This window comes from Ziziphus jujuba, chromosome 12 (assembly GCF_031755915.1).
Source record: "Ziziphus jujuba cultivar Dongzao chromosome 12, ASM3175591v1".
Taxonomy (NCBI): domain Eukaryota; kingdom Viridiplantae; phylum Streptophyta; class Magnoliopsida; order Rosales; family Rhamnaceae; genus Ziziphus; species Ziziphus jujuba.
This window is the reverse complement of record NC_083390.1, coordinates 20,539,919-20,562,253: the sequence shown is the minus strand read 5'-3', so window position 1 is coordinate 20,562,253 and position 22,335 is coordinate 20,539,919. Positions and strand designations below refer to the sequence as shown.

The 22,335-nt window shown below is 32.0% G+C and overlaps 3 long non-coding RNA genes and 1 pseudogene across 15 annotated transcripts; all 4 read left to right on the top strand.

Moving 5' to 3' along the window:
- Window positions 1-800: 800 nt before the first annotated feature.
- On the top strand, window positions 801-6,204 carry LOC132800262 (uncharacterized). Its single transcript, XR_009635215.1, has 4 exons — window positions 801-1,659; window positions 1,793-1,933; window positions 5,914-5,989; window positions 6,084-6,204. It is a non-coding gene; the product is annotated as an uncharacterized LOC132800262 (long non-coding RNA).
- An 82-nt stretch (window positions 6,205-6,286) lies between these two features.
- On the top strand, window positions 6,287-7,227 carry LOC132800159 (beta-glucuronosyltransferase GlcAT14A-like; annotated as a pseudogene).
- A 2,406-nt stretch (window positions 7,228-9,633) lies between these two features.
- LOC107429364 (uncharacterized) lies at window positions 9,634-13,410 on the top strand. 13 transcript variants are annotated; one of them, XR_009635268.1, is made up of 5 exons: window positions 9,634-10,518; window positions 11,232-11,370; window positions 11,464-11,541; window positions 12,705-12,803; window positions 12,900-13,410. It is a non-coding gene; the product is annotated as an uncharacterized LOC107429364 (long non-coding RNA). The 13 variants fall into 13 exon arrangements; XR_009635269.1 differs by having other exon boundaries at window positions 9,635-10,518; window positions 11,266-11,370; XR_009635272.1 differs by having other exon boundaries at window positions 9,636-9,817; window positions 11,266-11,370.
- Window positions 13,411-15,795: 2,385 nt separating this feature from the next.
- On the top strand, window positions 15,796-17,090 carry LOC125418679 (uncharacterized). Its single transcript, XR_009635216.1, has 2 exons — window positions 15,796-16,118; window positions 16,824-17,090. It is a non-coding gene; the product is annotated as an uncharacterized LOC125418679 (long non-coding RNA).
- The last annotated feature ends 5,245 nt before the right edge of the window (window positions 17,091-22,335 follow it).

The following is a 22,335-nucleotide window of genomic DNA, read 5'->3' as shown; positions in this document are numbered from 1 at the left end:
TACTAAAAACTTAAACTGAAAAAAGCCTCAATGTGTTTCCAAATATCAATCTTGAATCTTTCTTAAGCATCTGCAGTGCCCTGTAATATGCTGCGTCTCTGAAGTTGTCGCCTTCAATAAGGACCTTTTATGGTGATATCAGATGCTAATTTTGATGATGGTCCGAATGGAATATTTCTCTAGATCCTAATGTCGGTGAATGGTCTTACTGGCGATTTTGTCTAGTTTGTCCCAGAAAGACATGCTTTATTTTCTGGATGCATGACTTTTCCCTTAATATGTGACCTTTTTTTCTTACTTTCTTCTGCAAAGGCTTACTGACGTCTCGTGGCACAGGTTGTTATAATGCTTATTGACTTCCCATTAACTGGTATTAGACTTGCCGTAGGCGTATATTTTCTATATTATGTCTGTTATCCCATGCATTATAATTTCTCATATCTATTCCTATTTTGTAGTGTTTCCTTTATAGATTATGCTTGCTCATTTATATATATATATATATCTTCTTTTTTTTTCTTTTTTTCTTTTTTCCAAGATCTCTCTCATGTTTCCTCTATAGATTATGCTTGCTCATTTATATATATATATATATATCTTTTTTTTTTTTTTTTTTTTCAGGTCTCCCTCATGTATTTTCTTTCCTCCATTAGAAGAGATCTAAATTTCACTGATCACACCAGTGACCTTGGATGGAAAGAGTAGGCAAGTCCTTTTTGCTGATTGTAGCTGTAATTTTACTTGTAGTGTAAGTTAGTTTGGATCATTATGGTTTTGATTTTGTAATTTTTTTATGCAGATTTCAGAGGGTGCAGCCTATTGTAGTTGACCCAGCTACATACCTATCCAGGAGAAGCCAAATTTTTCATGCTACAGAAAAGCGGAGAACTGCTGACGCTTTTAAAGTTTTCACAGGCACAGTCTCTATCCTCTCTCTCTCATTCTTTGTTATACTTTCTATCTGAGCTTTTTCAAATAATTTGAAAACAATAATATATTGGATGAAATAATTTGAAGACGATTCAAATTGTTTGTAGTGTTTTAATCTGAAGAAAATTCGAATCTGTGTTATTCTTCCTTCCTGTTAATACGTAAAAATATGGTCTAATTACAAGTTCTAAATTATTCGTGCCTTTCTTATTTTATTTTATTTTTTAAAATTTTAAACAGCTATGGCTTCTATTTAATATGTGGCTGGTAAAATATTTTTCTTTCCTGGCCAATAACGCAATAAATTTTTGAGTTAGATTCTCAACAACCCTATGATGGCAAATATCTTAATCAATACATGATAGACAAGTTAAAAGAACTCGTTAATATTCGTTGACACAGCAAAGCTGCCTGGGAATATTTAGAGTACTTCGAAACAATTCCATTCTCTTAGTACAAATTAATATCATACTGGCAGAGACCTTGGTGAAGAAACAGAGATGGTCGGCCATGTTTGGAAGCTCAAAAAGTAGTACAATAAAAACTGCGAGATCCTTTTAGCCATAAAATTAGGATTTTGCATAGATGAAGAGGAGCACTTGACGTATTGAACGGCGGAGATCTGATTGTAGAGCTGATGTTACGCGATGATTAATCTTTTGCCAAAACATAAACAGAGCCTAAAACAGAGCCTTAGGCTATTGTGTTTGGTTTTGGGGAGAGTGGAAGGTAAATATATATATATATATATATATAAAGGGAAAAGTTTTATCTTTTATTATTATATTGTTTTTCTTCATGGTTGTTAGCTAGAAAAAGTACACTCGTTGACTACTTTTGATTCCATGGCTTTGTTGGGAAGGTGCTCTGTGGCTCCACTGGTTTTTGGTAGTGCGCCTGCGTCTTCGAGTTTGGGTCGTGTTATGAAGGTGCGTTTGGTGCGGTGATGCTTGACAAAGGGAAGCTCGATATGTCTCAGAAGCAATTCAAGTCCAGCCCTGAGGTTAGTGTTTTTTATTTTTTTTATTCTTCTGTGTAATTTCTAAATTTATGAAATTTTGAAATTTTAATTCTGGGTTCGTTGCTAAGTAAAGAGAAAGGAAAATGAAGAATTCATAATCTGACTAGAGTCTCAGTAGAAGTAAGATATTTTAGAACTGTGAGAATTTTCATCTAGAGTCCACTCAAGTAAAAATTAAAATCTAATTTTCGTAGTGAAAAGAGTAGAAAAATCAAGAACTTTGAGCTGATTTGGTAATAAGAAAACTCTGTGTGAAAGCCATAATGAAATTTGTTATAGGCCTTGCAGCCACACAACATGTTGTAGGAGAAGACTTTCCCATAGCATGTTGTGTGATGTAGGAGTTTTCAAACTTCTTCGGAGAACTGGAGTACATACATTTACACCAATGGACCCAGGTAGGGCTTTTTTTGTTTTTTTTGGGGGGGGGGGGGGGGAGTGCCAACCCGCCTCAATTTTTTTTTTTTTTTTTTTTGGTTTTGTTTCATGGGTTTGTGGCTGCGTCTGCAATTGGCTTGGGGAGTATTTAGTTCTTGGTTTAGTGGAGAGTATGTATAACTTAAAAGGTTGTATTCTTTTTATTTATTTTAAATTGTATGATATGTTAGAATTACCTGTACTGGTCAGTACTCGTTTAGATTTTAAGGTAAAATTATAATATACTGCTTCAAATGTAAGATGTATTTAAAAATTGTTACTTTAAAGGAAATAGAAATTTATGCAGGGACTTGCAAACAATCTTTAGATTTGTCAACAATGATAATGATATTCTTTTGACCTGGTTTCATCTGATTTTTACTTTTCTCAACATGGTCGAAACTCCATATACCAAGTGTCCTGTTATTGTTACCATGGACATTATGTGAAATGATTTATTCAAATCTGCTGAATCTACTTATAAGTTTTGGTTTGAATTTGACAGTTCATAGACTAGGGATGATTGATGACTGATCTGGCATATTTGATGCCAACTATCTCGGCCTTGAAAAATAATCCTCACAAAATTTTGGATTTAATTTAAAGTATGCTACTGGTTGATTTTCTTTCTTTTTCTAGTTAGTCCAATATGAATGGCTAGATGTAAGATGATATTGCAAATGGTTAGTAGAGATCAAAATTTGGTCAAGCAAAGCCGAGTTAATTGTTGTTTCAATTTGATGAACTTAGTAAACCAATATGATTGTGATTAAGATTGTAAACTCTCCCATCATTAGTGTGATTACATCAGAACTCCTCCAGATGATTATAGGATGAATTCTAAATTATAGGATTGTAAAAGGTAAAGTTATTTTATTTAATTCTTTGCACTGGTTTCTTAGAAAGCTGGATGTTTGGTTGATGAAAAATCCAGTGGCTTGTCGTTTTGATCTCTAACTGCAATTCAATTGAGATATTAGCAACTGTTATTAATGATCATACTAAATTTCTATATAGTTCCACTTCTTCTAACAATTTCTCTTAGCACTTTTAACTGGATAAGGGTACTGATGAATATAGTAAATTTTCCTAGGCTCATATTATAGTGTTCTAGGATTGTTAGAGATCAATGTCTTTGCTCTTCATATTTGTGTCCAGCATGTTACATAGATTTACATGCATCTGCAGGGTTCTCTGTGTTTGATAGTAATTTATTTAATATCAGGTAACTTGTGAAGCCAATACATGCTTGTACATAATTTCCTCTCAATGTTAATTTGACTTAAATCTTGGGATTTGAAAATTTCTCCTTTGTTAGTATATGAATCTTGGTGGTTCAGTTGGGTCAGTGTTTTGCTGTGTGCGTTCTTTTGAGCACAGTTTTTTATTCTTATGTACACAAGTATGTTGGTATATTTAAATATAACTGTAGTTGCCATTCAATATGTTGGTCTTTGGGGGCATATGTTGTTTGGATTCAGGTGTAGTGTTGGGTGCAGCTACATGTCCAAGTGTCAGATCTGTCTATTTTTTTTTTTTGTTTTTTATTTTTCCTTGTATTTTGAGTGTCCGATTGCCATACCCTTGTAGGTGCCCAAGTGTCCGACATGGCCATGGTGGGATAGAGTGAAAAGTCCGAGTAACATAGGCGGAGATTAGTGTCTTGAATTTTCATATGTGTTGTACATTAATTTGTTGACTCTTGAGAGTGAGATGCTATTTAAAGTTAGTTGTGCGTGAATGCGTTTGCTTTACTCACACACAGATAACACAAGTTTCTTACTAATTTGCTCTGGCTTTTTGGGGACTTGAATTATCACCAAGCCTTTAATGCACATTAATTTGTTGACTCTTGAGAGTGAGGTGCTATTTAAAGTTAGTTGTGCACGAATGCGTTCGCTTTACTCACACACAGATAACACAAGTTTCTTACTAATTTTCTCTGGCTTTTTGGGGACTTGAATTATCAGCAAGCTTTTAATGTGGATCTAGCTGAGTTCATTTGGGAAGTTTTTTAGCATATGGCGTTCTATGTTAGATGGATGTTTTCCTTTTCTATCTGTGTCTGGTTGAATCTAGGCTTAATATGGTTGCACATTTATTTTGAAAGTTCTAAAGAATGACATCTGCTTTTGAGATAGTGAAAGACATTCTAGTGTTATGAATGTTAAAAAAGGGAAAGTGATAGAATGAAAAATGGAAAGGAGGAAAGGGGGGTGACATTTAATGTTGCTATTATGTGTAGTGTTGCCCTGGCTTTTGATTTATGAACATTATAATGTTACTAGAGCTTTGGGGTTGAGGAATGGCTTCCAAAATTAATGCTACGTTTTCTTTTTTAGAGAAAGTACTACCTTACCTGAGGGAGAATTTCATACTTATTTGAATTTGAGTTTGATAGGGTATATTTTGTTACCGATATGATGTTTGAAGAATTTGATGTCAATAATTTTAGTTGAAAAGTTCACTTGGGAGATCAGAGATCATGTTTTGATCCTCTGTTATATATTTAAAGGCACCTTTGCAATGCTAACCGATCTTTTAACGAATGCGTTTATATATTTATTTGCCGATCAATCATCGATTTTGAACTTGTTAATTTACTAGGATATTTGGCAGACAATGATATTCAAAGATTTGTCTTAAACTGAGTTCATATGATTTACTCTAGGGTATTTTATTGCTCATGCATATTTTGCTTATCAGTTAATGCTGGACCAACTTAGTTACTCTGACCAAGGACAACTTGAATTTCTCTATTTGCAGGCATGAGTCTCTTCTTCCAACCTTTGAAAGTGCATTAAAAAATCGTACTACAAAGAAATAGCTTGACTAGGTTGGATTGTAAATAAAGATATGGAGCTAGAACTAACTTTATAAGTAGGACACAGCAAAGTAGCTTCTAGTAATTGATAATAAAAATACTAAAAACTAATTGTAAATAAAGATATGGAGCTAGAACTAACTTTATAAGTAGGACACAGCAAAGTAGCTTCTAGTAATTGATAATAAAAATACTAAAAACTAAACTGAAAAAGCTTCAAGGATTTTCCAAATCTCAATCTTAAATCTTTCTTAAGCATTTGTAATGCCTTGTATTATGCTTCCCATCTGAAGTTCACACCTTTTATAAGAACTTTTTATGGTGATATTGGATGCTAATTTTGATGATGGTCTGAATGGAATATTATTCTGGATCCTAATGTTGATGAGTGGTCTTACTGGCGATTTTGTCTAGTTTGTCCCAGGAAGACACCCTTATTTTCTGGATACATGATCTTTCCTTTAGTATGTGACCTTTTTTTCTTACTTTCTTCTACCAAAGTCTTACTGGCATCTCATGGCACATGTTGTTATAATGCTCATTGACTTCCCTAACTACCATTAGACTAGCCCCGTAGGCTTATATTTTCTATATTGTATCTGTTATCCTGTGCATTATATTTTCTTATATCTACTCTTATTTTCTAGTGTTTCCCCTATAGATTATTCTTGCTTGTTAATATTGCTACTTTTTATTTTTTATTTTTTTTCCTCAATTTCAGATCTCTCTCATGTATTCTCCTCCATTAGAAGAGATCTAAATTTCATTGATCATACCAGTGACCTTGGATGGAAAGAGTAGGCAAATCCTCTTTGCTAATTTTAGCTGGAGTTTTACTTGTAATGTAAGTTCGTTTGGATCACTGGTTTTAATTTTGTACTTTTTATGCAGATTTCAGAGGGTGCAGCCTATTGTAGTTGACCCAGCTATGTACCTGGCCAGGAGGAGCCAAGTTTTTCATGCGTCAGAAAAGTGGAAAACTCCTGATGCTTTTATAAGTTTTCACAGGCACAGTCTCTATAATATCTTCTCTCTCATTCTTTATTATACTTTCATTCAAATTGAAGTTGTCTTCTGAGCCTATGTTTTCTTAGTTTACAGGTTCGCCATGGGTTGTACTAAGCCGACCATTTTTGGAATTCTGCATATTTGGTTGGGATAACCTACCCCGAACCCTGCTTATGAATTTTACAAACGTACTTTTGTCTCAAGAAGGATATTTTCATTCTGTTATTTGCAATTCACCAGAGTTTAAGAACACAACAGTAAACAGCGATTTGAGATATATGATATGGGACTGTCCCCCAGGAATGAAGCCTCACTTCTTAAACACTTCTGATTTTGATCAAATGGCCCAAAGTGGAGCTGCATTTGCAAGACAATTCAAGAATGATGATCCCATTTTGAACGTGGTTGATGAAAAGATCCTCAAGTGTGGGCGTAATCGACCCATCCCAGGTGCATATGCTCTGGTGGGAACTGCTGGTTCATGGATCCTTGTTCACAATGGAGTGATGTCAATATCAAGAAAGCTGGACCTCAAGCAAAGAAGTTTGAAGAGTCCATTACCAACTTCCTTGACGACTGGAATTCACAGTCGAATCAGTGCAAATGAAGATGGTTGACTTCACGTTAGAATTTTTAATACTAGGTGCCTTCTTTGCATCTGGCTCATAGATTGGTTTGTGAGACTGCCATCAATTCAGATTACATTTTTTGGCTTGTAAGGTTAATTTTTGAGAGTTGCCTAGCCACAGGTACTTCAAGGCAGAGTGGAAAATGGAGTGGAAGTGAATTTAATTTGATTTTGGGCTATATCTAGAAAGAGGGGCAAATATTCAATGAAGAGCCACCAATAGCCATTGAATCAATAGAGGGTGTTCTTCGTCTTGCCTATTTGCATGCTCTTGTATTTTCTGTGTTTTGGGTTATATAGTCCATCGGCGTTGAATATTTGATTAGTATAACTTCCATTCTTTTGATTCTAATCCCTGGTACCCATCTCAAAGATAATGAATCAATCTCTCTCTCTCTCTCTCTCTCTCTTATACACTGGGAAAAGTATACAGTATGATATTTTGGTAGAAGTACTCACTGTATTGGTTGTGTATGTTTTAACATTCACTTGACATTCTTTTAGTGAATTGCCAAAAGAAGATAATAACAAAAAACAAATGAACATGATGATCTACTCACTACCCAAAAAAAAAAAAAAAAAAAGGGGGATTTAGTGACCAAATTCTTAGCAACCAGAATATTAGCCACTAAAGGAGACCATTAAGGACCAACAGTTGGTCACTGAAATTTTTGATAGTTCATATAGGAAAATGATAGTGTTCCACTTTCAGTGACCATGATTTGGTCTGTAATTCCAATTTTTAATGACCAAATATAGTTGCTGAAGATGGGAGTGGGAAACTATTCCTGCCTTTTTTTTTGGCGGAAAAATGATCTATCAGCAACCAAAACAATTGGTCACTGATTATCTAAGTAATTAAAAAATGATTAAGAAAAAATGAAATACGTAAGGTAAAAGAGTTTTAGTGACCAAAGATCTTCGGTCACCAAAAATTGATACTAGTAACCAACATATTGGCCTCTAATATTGATATAGGACCAAATGTAACTTGGTTGCTAAACTGGTCGCTAAACGATAGAGAAATAAACAAACCCAGCCACATTGGTGACTGAAACAAAGTATTAACAACCATTAATGGTCACTGGTAAATAATAATTAAGCTAAATAAAATATAAGATAAATTACCACTTTATAATGCTATTATATACAGCTAGGTATGTAAGTACTGTTATAAATATTTTTGATAAAAGGGAAACTATTTTACACTTTATAAATGTAAGCGGTAATATTGTATTAAAAACTAAGTTACCATTCCACCATGCAGATTTAGTTCATAATTATTTTGTTAAGATCGTAATGTTATAACTTAACTACTTTAAGGTAGTTTATATTATAAAACATGATATTTTTCATGAGAAATTACATATATTTAGTCCATTTGAGAACAATTTGATGGTAGAGTCATTATTCCTTCTACAATTATTCTAATTCAATTTTGCCAACCACATACATATGGAAGAAAAACTATATAATATATATAACAATGTCTCATTTATAGAAAATTTATCTTACCTTATAATATAAATCATGTTAGAGTGGTTTCATCTAAATACATAATTAATAAAATACTATGCAATACAATACAATCGTTGAATTTAATATATTCAATAAATATATATATATATATATATATATATATATATATATATATAAATATCTTTGAACTTACATGTTATTATAGTTAATAATATGTTATCAATATATAAATTTACTATAAGGGGGGAAGTCGCCCACTATTTGGTAGACAATAATCATCTATAGTCATCCAATTTGGATGATCATATGAATTTAACGGCTTTGGATGGTTGCTACCCATCAAGTAGTGGGCGATTTCCCCCCTTGTAGAATTCGTATATGCATAATTATATATTAATATATCAATTTTGACATGGTAAGAATTTAAGTTGGAGTAGCTCTTGTTGGAAGAGGAAAAACCTATTAACATTCTAATCTTGAATCTGTATTAAGCGCATGCCTAATTTGGTATGGGGACACCTTGTGATAAAAAAAATAAAATAAAATAAAGTAAATTGACATTGTAAAGAACTTTTGGAATAGTACATGCCATATCAATTGCCATATAAGAAAAAAATTTGAATCAATTTTAATTAAGTTGAATCAACCACAAAAATGTAATTAATAATTTAAAATTGGTTCCACACACATAGAATGGATTATCTTTTTGCCCATCCAGATTTTATTTTTTTAAAAATCAAATATTTAATTGATTTATTATCAGTTGTGAATTGACTATACGTAGAATTCTCTCTTTATAAGTTTCTCATAACGTCGTTATTATATTATAATATATATACTTATACACATAAATACATGTACACAAATTTTTTCATAAACATATATGTATTTATCCCAAAAAAAAAAAAAAGGCACATGTATGCATATCTATTTGATATTTTACAAATAAATTTTTATATTTAATCACATTATTAATATGTAATTTTTTTTTTGTGAATTCATTATTAATTTATTAATATGTACAAATAATTATAAACATATGTTTGTTAATTTTGACTTTGACTAACTACTAATAACATTTCAGTCGGTTAAAATAAACAGATTTCAATTTCATTTTTCAAAAAAGTCTATTAACACTTTTTTTTTTTTTTTTTTTGGGGAAAGAACACATTTTTTAAATGATATTATTATGTAAAAATATTATGTTAATTCATTTTTTAGTATAAAGTCCATAATTTTTTGCTTTTAAAAAATGAGAATAAAAAACTTGGATTTTTGGCAAAAACAAAATAAAGAAAAATATTCATTTTGACTTGGGTGGGAAATTTGCTGCCACATCATTTTGCCCTTTTCCCCTTTTTATTAAAATATTTTGGCGGAGCCTCATTCGAAACGCTACAATCCCATGCCCATTCAACCAGCCTTGCGACTCCATCAGCGCCATCCCACTTACCGGCATGTCCTCTCCGGCCAGCTTCTTGACCGACGACCCTCTCTCACACTCCCTCGGGTATGCTTTCCCTGTCTATTTTTTTTTTTCTTTTCCATTCACTCTCTCTATTTGTCCTTCTGCCATCCGTTGTTTGTTTGCGAGTCTCGAAGCAATTTTGGCCGAGGGTTTTTGTTTGGAGCTTCCCTCTTTCACGGCTCTAACGGACTTTCTCTCTCTTTAATGCCTGCCTCTTTCTCTCCGTTTTGGTTGAGCTAAAGCCAAATTGCGCAACCGTTCTCTCTCTCTCTCTCTCTCTGTGTCTCTTTTTCTTTCTCTTTTCTCTCTTTCTGTCTGTGTTGAAGATCCGTGAGATTCTTCTACGCGGGAGGTTTTTTCCATTTTTTCTTTTTTAATTAAGTAATAGGAGATGTGAGCTTCTTGGATCCTTCGTCTCTCACTGGCTGTTGTTGCTTCTGTCGTGTGGTTTTTTTTTTTTTTTTTTTTTTGGGTCCGAAGTTTTCGATCCAGGCTTCTTACTTGTTTTTCTTCTTCGTTACGATTTTTTTTTTAAATTTTTTTTTGGGGGTTTGAGTGGAGGTTTTTGATGAAAGAAAATGGAACATTTTCCGACTAAGAGGTCCAAGATTGCCAACATTTTTGGAGCTCGGTTTCTAAGGAATAAGGTCTATTTTTCTTTTTTCTCTTTGTGTTTTTATTGGGGAAATTTTTTTGTTTGTTTGGCGAGAAAACCGAGGAAGCTAAGAAATGGAACTGAGAAGGTTGAGTTTCTGATTCTTTTGCTTTATTATTATTATCTGTTTTTTATATAGCTTAGTCCTTCCTCTGTTTTTATGTTATATATCCATACAAATATATTTGTTGAGGTGATTTTTCTTCTTGCCGTGAGCGGAGTCTAGTTGCTACAAAATGTATTTGTGTCTTTATTTTCACTGCAGGTCACACCTTACTGTTGAATCAGCCCAGAATTATAAACTGTTTCGTCCAATTACCATTCTGAAAATTGCATGTTTATCTTTTTTGAGGGAAGAAATTGAAGAGGGGCACTAGATTATCTTAGTAGGTTGGCAAAATTGAGTCCACATCTCCATAATAATATACAACTAATGTTGTTTAAATAAGTTTTTGTATATTGATCATAAAATGTCTTATTATCCTTGTAAAACGTGAAGTTTTGGTTAAGCATATATAGATTGTAAATATATATACATAACTTATCTTTTCTGTTGAATAGGCACTTAAAAGGTCAAAAAAAAAATCCTGCAGTAGATAATAAACCCTGGCCTGTTCTTACTTGAGAGTTAACCTTAGGGTCAAAAAGATCAGCACATTCCTTTTGCTAATTACATATAAACTCTCTCATGTCATTTTAACAGTAGGGCATGCCTTAGGAAACTCGAGCAAGTCTGTACATTATGGGCTCTTAGGTTGATTCATAGATAATTCTCTCAAATGCTAAGATTTGCTTCCATAGGTTAGCTTTGAACCAGTGCCCAATTCATTTGCAGTAGTTAAGAGTTCTTTTGCTTCAGTAATCACCAGCACCAGAACCATATACACCAGGAGCCATTGCAGAAGAAGCAACTTATGTCTCATCTGTTCTATATTTGTGAGTTAAGTGTATCTATATGTTTTATATATGTAAAATATGGGTTAATAAATGAGAGCTAAATTTACTGAAAAACTTTCCTACATATTATTTGCAGATTTAGTGGATGAAGCTTGAGAGATATGTTTTATATCAGTGTTTTTCTTTATCAAGTTTATTTGGAAAAGAATTTTGGGTAAGTAAAGTTAATAATGGAAACTTATAAACTTTTCTATTCCTTGGTTGCATTTGAATTCATTTACTGTATTTGGGTTTTTTATTATTCAATATTATACCATAGAGAAACATTAATCTAAAAGCACAAGTTCTTCATTGATAGAATTGGATAAGATATATATAGAGGTTCTGCTTTTTGATAACAAACGATGGATATAAAAGTTAGTAGGAACTTTATTTTTGAGGTCGTTTTTTAAATATCAGATTTATGACCATTTGAAAAATATTATTCGCATTAATCCCCTGTCTGAGGCCATAGACCCGATTTTTGCCTACTTTCCCAATTGCATTTTGTTGGAAATCTATAAAAATCCTTACCAGCTTTATACATATCGTACACTCCATGTCTCCAACTTAATTCATAGAAGAACAACATTGTTAATATGAAACTTGCTTGGAATTTCTAGTAAAAGTAGTTGTTATTAGCCATGGTAATGTGTCCCAAGATCATCATCCTTTGAACTTGCAGTGAATAGTCAAATTAAAAAAAGATTATGGTGGTAAGTTTTCAATACAAGGTCTTCTTGGCCAAGAATTAGTTCAAGTGCTTTTATTTGCTGGATCATTGGTCGTATATCATTTGGCACCTCAGATTTTTATCTTGATGGTGTATTTTATCTTTTTATCTTTATACCATGACGTTCAACTTTATACATAGTTTTTAATTTTTTTTTCTATTTTAAAAGTTCATAGTTTTTATTGTTTCAGGATTATCATCGTTTCCATGTTTTTGTTACCGCAAATGTTGAAAAATTTGTCAGCAATTTTGTCTGAGCTTCAAAATTTTCAGTTTAAAGTTGTAAGCAATGTACTGTATTCATTGGCAATTCTTAATTTATTTTTTTTGCCTTTTTTTTTTTTTTCAAGTTTTGATGCAGTACTGTGATAACTACTTATTCCTAGTTTTTTCCCTTCATATTTATGTTCATATTTTGTCAAGCATATTGATGTGTTAGAATTGAAGCCGGTTTAGGATTTCATTTAGTGGTTATATAGCTCTTTTTGTAATAGAATTGTTTGGCTGTGTGTTAAGAGTTTAAAAGGTATTTCAGTCAGACTTAAGTCCTTGTTCTATGGTTTTATGATCACTTTCGGATCTCTCTATATTTACAAATGTTGTAGGGAAAAATTCTCATGGGGATGAATAATATTTTGGCCTTTGGGTCTGCCGAGGTTTATTATGGATGGGCTCCTTGAAATACTTCTCATCCAGGTATGCAGGTATGCAATTTTTTTTTTTTTTTTTTTGTGTCAACATTCATAATGTGTTTTTCATTCATGGCTCTCTTCTGAAATTCTGTATTTATTATTTCCTAGTTGGTGCACAAGAACTTGTATTATTCTCTTTTGAACTTGAAAGACTACCTCAAAGTGCCTAGTTGAGAAGAAAGGTGCAAAGTTTCAGAAAAAACATCATTAAGAGGGGATCATTTATTGTATAGATGCTGTAATTTGCTTTTAATTATCTGATTTAGGAATTATAGTTGCTATTATTATTTGTAGCCTGTAAACATACTAGGTTGGTTTTCTTTTGATTTTGCTTGTTATATAAACTTCTTTAAATTTCAGGAATTTAAGGATCAAAGTCAAGTTTAATCAATTGAGTACGTGTTTAAAATTAATGCAATGATGAGTTCAGTGCGAGATTTGTCTCCACTGCAGCCCACATCACTACTGTTACTTGTAATTGCTTATAGATTTTGTTGCCTATACGACACCAAATAATTGTTTTAATTATGTAATGACAATTGTCCGCATGTAAAGACAATTATTGCTTTTCATAAATATTTAGTCTCGGTGTTATAAGAATTTGCTTATTTGCTTTCTATATTGTATATTTTTGCACCTTTACTGTTAATTAATTTAGAAAATTTTAAAAGAACTATGAATAACTAAAATAATTTCCTTATAGTGACCAATTTGGTTACTGAAAATCCATACATATTGGTTTCTAAGCATAAAGTATTCAGTGACTAAACTTTAGCTGTTGAATGTAAAGCATTGGTGATCAATTTTTGGTGGTTAAAAATATTTTTGAATATGTAGAAGATCATAATTGACCAGTGTCTTGGTTGCTGTAAGTATTTTCACCGACCAAATAATTTGGTCTCAAAAAGTTGTTATCCAAGGACCATGTTGTTGGTCGATAATAACTATAATCATGGTTACTAATACAACTTTAGGCTACCAACAGTTGAATAAATTAGTGAATTTTTTAGAATTTTACAGACTAAACCATGGTCATTAAAAAATGAAAATTGGGTTGCTGAAAGTTTTAAGTTTTAGTGACCAAAGTTGTTCAGTAATTAAAAACAATAATTACAACCTCTCAGGGACCATTTAGTGACGTTTCTTGTGTCGTTAATAGGGATTCTTTGGGAGTGAATGATGATGTGACAATATATAAATGATTCAACTGTTGATATAAATTGGAATCCAAAGAGGGGGGAAAAAAAAAAAAAAAAACAACAAAACGATATAAATAAGCAAATTGGAAATGGATAAATGAAAATACAGTACATGCTGCCAGATAAATTAAGGGTGTGAAAAAAAACCAATCAACCAATCAACCAATCATTTTAATCCAAGCCAATTTATTTGAATATTCCTTCTATTTTGTTTGGATAAGATATTTTATAAGTAATTGAATTGGAGTAGTTTTAAAAATTCAAAAGTAATAGCTGGTTCGGTTTGCATCAATTTCAAAATATAAAAGTCTGATGAAAATCAAATTAAACTGATTAAAATATAAATAATTAGTAAATTATTGTTTTGTTTTTTAATATTTATATTGGTTTGCATTTTTTAGATAAAAACTTAATTATAAGTAATATATTTTTAATAATAATAATAGTCAATGTAAGGCCGATCTTACATGGAGGATGGAAAAGATTTCAACAAGAAAACAAATGGAAGGCTGATATTACATGCGAGGATGGAAAAGATTTCATCAAAAAAATAATGATGGAAAAGGGGTTTCGAAAGCTTACTACAAGAAAACTCTAAAGGCCTTTTCCTTGGCAATGATATAATAAATAAAATAAAATAAATAAAATCGATGAGTTTTCTCCGCAATACTTAAAAAAAAAAAAAAAATTAACAAATAAAACTATTTGGACTATAATATTAATTTTCCAAACTAATATTTTTGATTTATTAAAATATTATTTTTGAAAGATTAATTAGTTGGCATTAATCCCATATTGATTAGAGATTCAAAAATTTGCGATTTGTACATGTATAACTTAAAATTTTGAAAATAAATTTTGTAAAAATACCACATGGAAAACGTATGAAGCAAGTTAAAATTTTTTGCATATATAAATAGGAGAGATTAATTGTTCTCCTTTGGGTTTCCTCTTTGTAAAACCTCTTTTTTGGGTCTCAAAAAGTCCCGAAGGAAACCCAACAATTGTTTTAAAAAGTCCCGAATGGAACCCAACAATCGTTTTGACCCGAATGGATCCGGAATAAGTCCGGAATAAGTCCGGAATGTAACCCAACAATAACCATGGAACAATAAATAAGTCCTGAACCGAGTAAACACATAACCATTGTTTGACCACTTGCGGACTCATCCGCAAATGCTTCCCCGAAGCTTAACCACGGACTCATCCGCAAATGCTTCCCCAAATCCAAATTATTCTAAATATGTATTCGGTTCTGCAAAATTTCGGTGGCAACCATTTTATTGATTTTTCGTCGAAGATGGATTTGAATAAGATTGTAGTGTCTCTCGTGACTATTTTGTTGGGTTTGCTGCAGTTGAAGCATCAAACAAACAATCTTTCAGCCTTCGATACACATCCTACAACTATGATTATCTTTTGTGCTGTTTTTGTTATGTATGGAGTTCTTCTTATAGGTGATGAATTATTACCACCGACCCAATATGATAATTATGCTGGATTTAGGCGTAACATTAGACTCTGTTCTGGGAGTTTTGCCTTGATTTTGCTTCTACTAGTCCTTCTTCCTGCTTTTGGATGGTTCATTTTCGGGTTGTGGATTGTTTGCTTGCTTAGGGCTCTTTCTGAATATTTGATGCTACACTATCTGCTCCTGCGCCTCCACATATTCAGAAGGCTGCTCCACGCATTGAGAAGAAGGGGTGTCAACAGAGAACCAATTCAGCTTCCTCTGTAAGTTATTTTTTATTTATTTTTACATGTTATTGATATTAAAATTTCTATTTGTTTGATCGTTGATGATATTGTCGACCTTGATTTTTTATAAACTAGTTGATCCATTAGCTTTTTGAAGAAATATTGGATAAAATGATTAATACTTTCTTTTTATATCGTTATATATAGTTCTGTGGTGCCCTGCTAGTTAATTTACTATTGATCATCGTTGCTGGGGTCTTGGATGATTCGACCTAGCTTATGGACACTGTATTGCTTGTCTTGTTAAGGTTGTTTTTGGAGGGCTATATATGCCACTTCGTCTATTGCTGGCCATTCGCACATTTAGCAGGGGAATTTTCACCCTTGTCGAACTTTGGCTAAAAAACAAAACCCAAAGCCGTTTTCATGTGTAAGAATGTTAATAAATAATGATTTTGTTTATTCATTTCAATATTTTGGTTATGAAAGCTGATTTCTTTATGAAGTTGTGGGTTTTGCTTGGATTTAATTTCTGTATGAACTTGAACCACTTGACTTTGAACAAAACACAAATGTCTCTGTTCCTCAATTTCTGCTTCCTTTTTTTTTGGGATTTCCATTGTTTTTGCGCAACTGTTGTCCTAACTTCTAGTCTAAAAGTTCATGCATAAAATCTAAAGATTGGGACGTTTTAAAGCAAGGAGACCTTTCAGGATCATATATGTACTGTTCTGTCCAATGTTAATCAATACTTTGTGCGTTTAGAATAAAGTAAGTGAACCATAACTGTATATGATTCCTAAGACCTATACGATCCGTTAGTAAATATTTAGTAGTGATTTGTACATTAGAATAATTAATTATGGTTTTTGCTTGCTTTCAAGTTATATTTTGCATCTCCTCCCTCCCACCTCTCTGTTTAACTCTATCTAACTCTCTGTTGCTTTTGTCTCCTGCATCAATGAGAATTATTATGCGTGGTTGTTTTGGCTCATAATGCAATTACGCAGAAGGACATGCCATGACTAGCAAGATTTGCAAAAAACACAACTATGTCTAAGTTTTGATAGCTTAATATATAGAGCTGTATGAAATAAGCATGTACTCACTAGTGTGTTTATGGTTCTTGTTGAAGGTAATGAAGATGGCTAAGATGGTTAATCAAATGCGTGCTGGGATGGCGATCGTGGGCGTCTTGAAGATATCCTTAGCAATAAATTTTGTGCTTTGTAACCTTCTCATAGTTTTAAGATAGGACAAACTATTTTAAGTTGTATTTGGGATTGTTTCTAAATTCAAATTAATAGAACTCAAATATATGAAGTTGTATGAACTTTCTTGATACCAGTTTGAAGTTCTGGTAATCCAACTATTACATAAAGCTACATTTTATTACTTTTTACCCAATCTTTAGACCATGGGAACAAAAATTTGCTACTAAAATCTCTGAAGAAACACACACACATTATATAATGCCAATATTCAAAATTTTCTAAACAAAGCTCTGTTTACTAAAATCAAACGGAATGACAGCAAAAAAAAAAAATATATATATATATATATATAGATATACAATGTAGAAAACAAGCATCTCAGACAGCATAATCCTCTGAACGAAACGGTAGAGAATTGCTCTGATAGTTTTTAATTCGACCTTAGGCAAGCTAAATCTTTCATCGTCATGCTGCCACACCTGTGCTTATGGGCTATCCATTCAATGTGACGTTGTTGATATGTATTTGGAAGTCGGATCGAGCCTCTGGCGTCGGAGGGAAGGGACTGGAGGCTTCTTTTAGAGCAGGCTGCCGAGGCTTGCAGGGTCAATTAGAAGGTGTACTGTTCAGTGGCATAAATAAATTCGAACGGATATTATTGGCGGGAAGGTGAAATAGCGAGGCTGCATGGGATTGGGCCTCTTCATTACTACGGACTCTGTAAACCTAACTTCCATTTGGATCAGCCCAGCTATGCGTGTACGTGGTCTAATTCGGCCCATTTATCATTTCTGAGGCAAGAAAATCCGCATTATAATGTTTCTATTGTTTTTGTGATTATAAAATTAAAAAAAAAAAAAAAAATGTTTCTATTGTTTTTAGACAAATACGAAGTTCCAAAGATTCTCAAATCTCATGTTGCAGTTGTAGTACTCTTGTCAAAATTTCAACCAAAACAAAAAAAAAGAAAAAAAAAAGAATAATAATAATAATAATAAAAATTCTCCTGTTGTAAAAGGTATTTTTATCTCACACGGTTTGCATTAGTGTACTTTTGTAAATGTAAATAATAATAATAATAATAATAAATGAGAATATCCTTCTGTAAGAAGCTGAACTAAAAATAACTCACCAACCGATCCCACACTGCCCTAATCTTCCTTCAACATCCATCCTTGGTGCGACTTGATTTTATTTATTTAAAAAATACTACTTTTTAAGTTAATTGACTTATGCTACAAACATCACCTTCCACCTTCCATTATCAAATTGTAGGTAACAAGTGATATTGTGATGCCATATTAGTTATTCATGATAAGTAACATTTCATATAAAAATAAAAGTTAATTGCACTTTAATATCTTTAATTTTCAGTTTTTACAATTTAAATTTTTAAATTTTTGACTTAGCAATTTATACCTTAATTTATATCCTTAATGTTTCAATTATAATTTGAACTTTATTTGATTTTTGACTAATTGGTTTAATTGCCATCTTATTAAACTATATTAAAATTTAAATTAGAAGATATTAGATTGCAAAATATTAAATCTATTTATAAAATTTTGCATTTTGAAATCCTTTAGTTTTTAAAAATAATTGGTATAAGTCACAAACTAATATTAAACTGTGTTAGATTTTATTTAAAAAAAATACTAAAAATGTATTTTTATAATTAATTTTAAAATTTTACACTTTAATATATTTTAATTCAAAATTTGATATAGTTTAAAATCAATATATTGCTATTAAGTTGTGTCGGTCAAAAGTAATTGCAATAAATTAAAAAATTAAGGACTTAAATTGCTGAATCAAAAAATTAAGAGTCTAAATTGCATAACTTTTAAAGTTAAGAATATTAAAATATAACTAATTCTAAAATAACTAAAGTCAAACTTTAATTAAGGAAATGAATTAAAATAGGACCACATTTCTTGAGATTTGATTTAAATAATTGCAATTTTTTTTGAGAAACATTTAAATAAATACAATTAGTAATTCTAGTATTATTAAGATGTTCTTTTCTTATTTTAAAATTATTGGATGATAGATCAAACATGTTTTCCATATTTTCATATTGTATCTTTATCTAAATCCTTATTTTTGGATTCCATGGCAATTTCATTTTGTAAGTAAACAGGAACAGTATGTGTGCATTGTTACATGGATAAAAAACTTTCAAAGAATGATAAATTTTATAGTATTTTTTTTTTGGGTATATTTACCTTTATGGTTTGGAAAACTATAATTTATCCACCTATATTTTCATAACTTCTTAAGGATGTTCAATTTGGGTGAAGATAAATTATGTGAAAAAAGAGAAGAACCTCTATCTGTAATAGTTTTGTTGAAGATAAATTATGTGAAGACCTCCCAAAACAGAATAGTTTTGAAAATCGCCCGCCCTGTATGTCAAATTCTACAGAGAACCTCTACATCGGATGGTTTTCAAAACCCGCTCAATATGTCGAAAATGAAACTCTATTTGATACCGTCAATTATATAAAACGCAAGGTTTGTTGCCACCATTTGCAAGCTAACAATTGAACTATTTATCTATCTCGATGACGACAAACGAGCTTTTTGCCATTTTATCCGTTTTGATTGGTTTACTTCAATTGACGTATCAAGGAAAATTTCCCTCACCATTTGAAACACATTATGAAAACTATGGTATTGTTTCTTTGTCAATATTGCATCAAAAACATACTTACAGCTACCTCATCCTCATAACTCAAATCAAGCTAGGATTACTTCTAAAATTAAGCTCTTTTCTGGATCTTTTGCCTGCTTGAATTTGCTCATCCTCATCTTCCTTCTTCCTCTTGGGTGGTTCATTTTTGCCTCGTGTATTGCTTACTTTGTGAAGGTCATTTCCCAGTTCATTTATAAAAACTGCTATCGCACGGAGTTATTCAGGTCCTCCAAACACGAAGTAGCCGAATGGACAACCATCAACCCAGTTTGAATGGAGAACACAATAGGCCTCCTGTCTAGTGTGAACTTGCTGTTATATTAGCCGAGCTACAATCAAGAATACTTGAAAGAAGTTTGATGAAATAATAGAATTCTATAACTAGAGTTTTTAAGGTATTGAAATTTAAAGGTATTTTGTTCCCTTCCCACACCCCCCCCCCCCTCCTTTTTGTTTTGTTTCTGATAGAAGATGTTTTAGTTTTTCTTGTTGTTGATTAGAAAATGTCATTGTTGACTTGAGTAAACGCCTAGAAAATTAGTGGAAACTTTACTGGGAGTACGGGCTACTGCAATTTGATTCAGTGTGTAAGGATATTAATAAAACAAGTTTTTGTGATATATATTTTGATGGCCAAAATTATATTATTGTACTTGATTTCTGTTTAAAGTTGGTCCACTGGCTTTTGAAAAAAAGTGACTCCTTTTCCTGAATATATGCTTGCTTCCTTGCTTAGCTTGCTCTGTATTGTGATTTGCTAGTAATTAGAAAAATTATTAATTCCATACATTGGAGTGTCATCAGTGTTGAAAAAGGGATGCTATCATAATGAAGTGTGTTTCCCCTGCTTTTGATTTATAAACATTGTAATGTTACTAGAGCTTTGGCTTAGGGGAATGTTTGTTTCAAATGGTTTCCAAAAGTAACGCTGCGTTATTGATTAATAGAAAATACTGCCTCACCTGAGAGAGAATTTCACACTTGTTTGAATTTGTCTTGGACATATAGCATTTATATTTTCACCTTTATGATGTTTATAGAATATAATTTCAATAGTTTTAGTTTGGGAAAAAAAAAATGTTTGGGAGATCATTTGTGATCCTCCATTATATATTCAAAGACAGCATAGCAAATTATTTTTACAAATTTATTAGTATATTTATTTGCTGATCAAGTATCATTTTTGAACTTGCTTATTTAGTAGGATATTTGGCAGTTAATGATATTCAAAATTTTGTAATGATCTGTCTTCATAATGGATTATTCTAAAATGTCTTCTCAGTTGTATAAATTTTTCTTGCGAGTTAATCATTGCTGGACCTAGATAGGATAGTGACAGAGAAGGATAAATTTAATTTCATGATTAGGCATAAGATTTTTCTTCCAAACTAAGAAAATGCATTAAAAATCTTACTATAATAAGTAGCATGGTTAAGCAGGATTGCAGGAATATATATGGAGCTTGAAATAGCTTTGGTAGGACAAAGCAAAGTAGCTAGGAGCAATAGATAATAAAATTACTACAACTGAAAACTGAAAATGCCTAAATGAATTTCTTAAATCTCAACCTTACATCTTTAGAAGGCACTTGCAATGCATTATATTATGAAATGCCCATAAGAAGTTGTCATTTTTTATAAGGACCTTTTATAGTGATGTTAGATACTAATTTTGGTGATTGTATCAATAAAAAATTTCCCTAGTGCTCATTCGCTTTCATAACTGGTACTCGCACTTGGTGTAATCTTATATCTTTTCTATACCATGTCTATTGCCATGCGTTTATAATTTCTCATGTGTCTTCCTATTTTAGATCTCTTTCTCTTGTAGATTATGCTTACTCATGAATATGGGCAGTGTCTTTATAATATCTTCTCTCTCATTATATAAGTATTTATAACCTTCCTACGACGAAGACTGCTTATATATTTCATAAACATAGTATTGTCTCAAGAAGGATATTTCCATTCTGTTATTTTGCAGTTCACTAGAGAATTGACCTATAAAAGGTGCATGGTGCTCTGAAGGGAAGGGCCGGTTCATGGATCCTTGCTCACAGTGGAGGTGATGTAATATCAAGAAGGCTGGACCTCAAGCAAACAAGTTTGAAGAGTCTATTACTAACCTCTTTGATGAAGATGCAAATGAAGATGCTTGACTTTCAAGTTAGAACTTCTAAGACTAGGTGCAGTTTTCGCATCTGACTCGTCGAGACTGCCATAAATTCATACACATTTTTAAAGTGTAATTTTTGTGAGTTGCTCTCACCACGTGTGCTTCAACGAATGTGTATAACAGGGCAGATTGGAAGAGGGAATGGAAGTAAATTCACTTGAAATTTTGGGCTATATATAGATACAGCGACGAGGGCAAGTATTCATTTCAGAGCCACCAACAGCCCTTGAATCCAACAGACTGTCTTCCTCTTCGTCTTGTCCATTTAAATGCATGCTGCTGTAGTTCCTACGTGTTTTGGGATTATTTATACAATCCATAGTTGTTGAATATTTGATAAGTTCGTTCTTTCAATTCTGATACCTCCCTGGTACCCATCCAATAGACAACGATTCTCACTCTCATGAAGCTCGCACATACACAAGGGAAAAGTTCACAATGAATTGTTTATATATTTTCATGTTTACTTGACATTTTTACAGTAAATTTCCAAAATAAAAATAATTAACAAAAAAGAAATGAAGATGATTATGATATGACAAATAACAGTATATTAACAATTG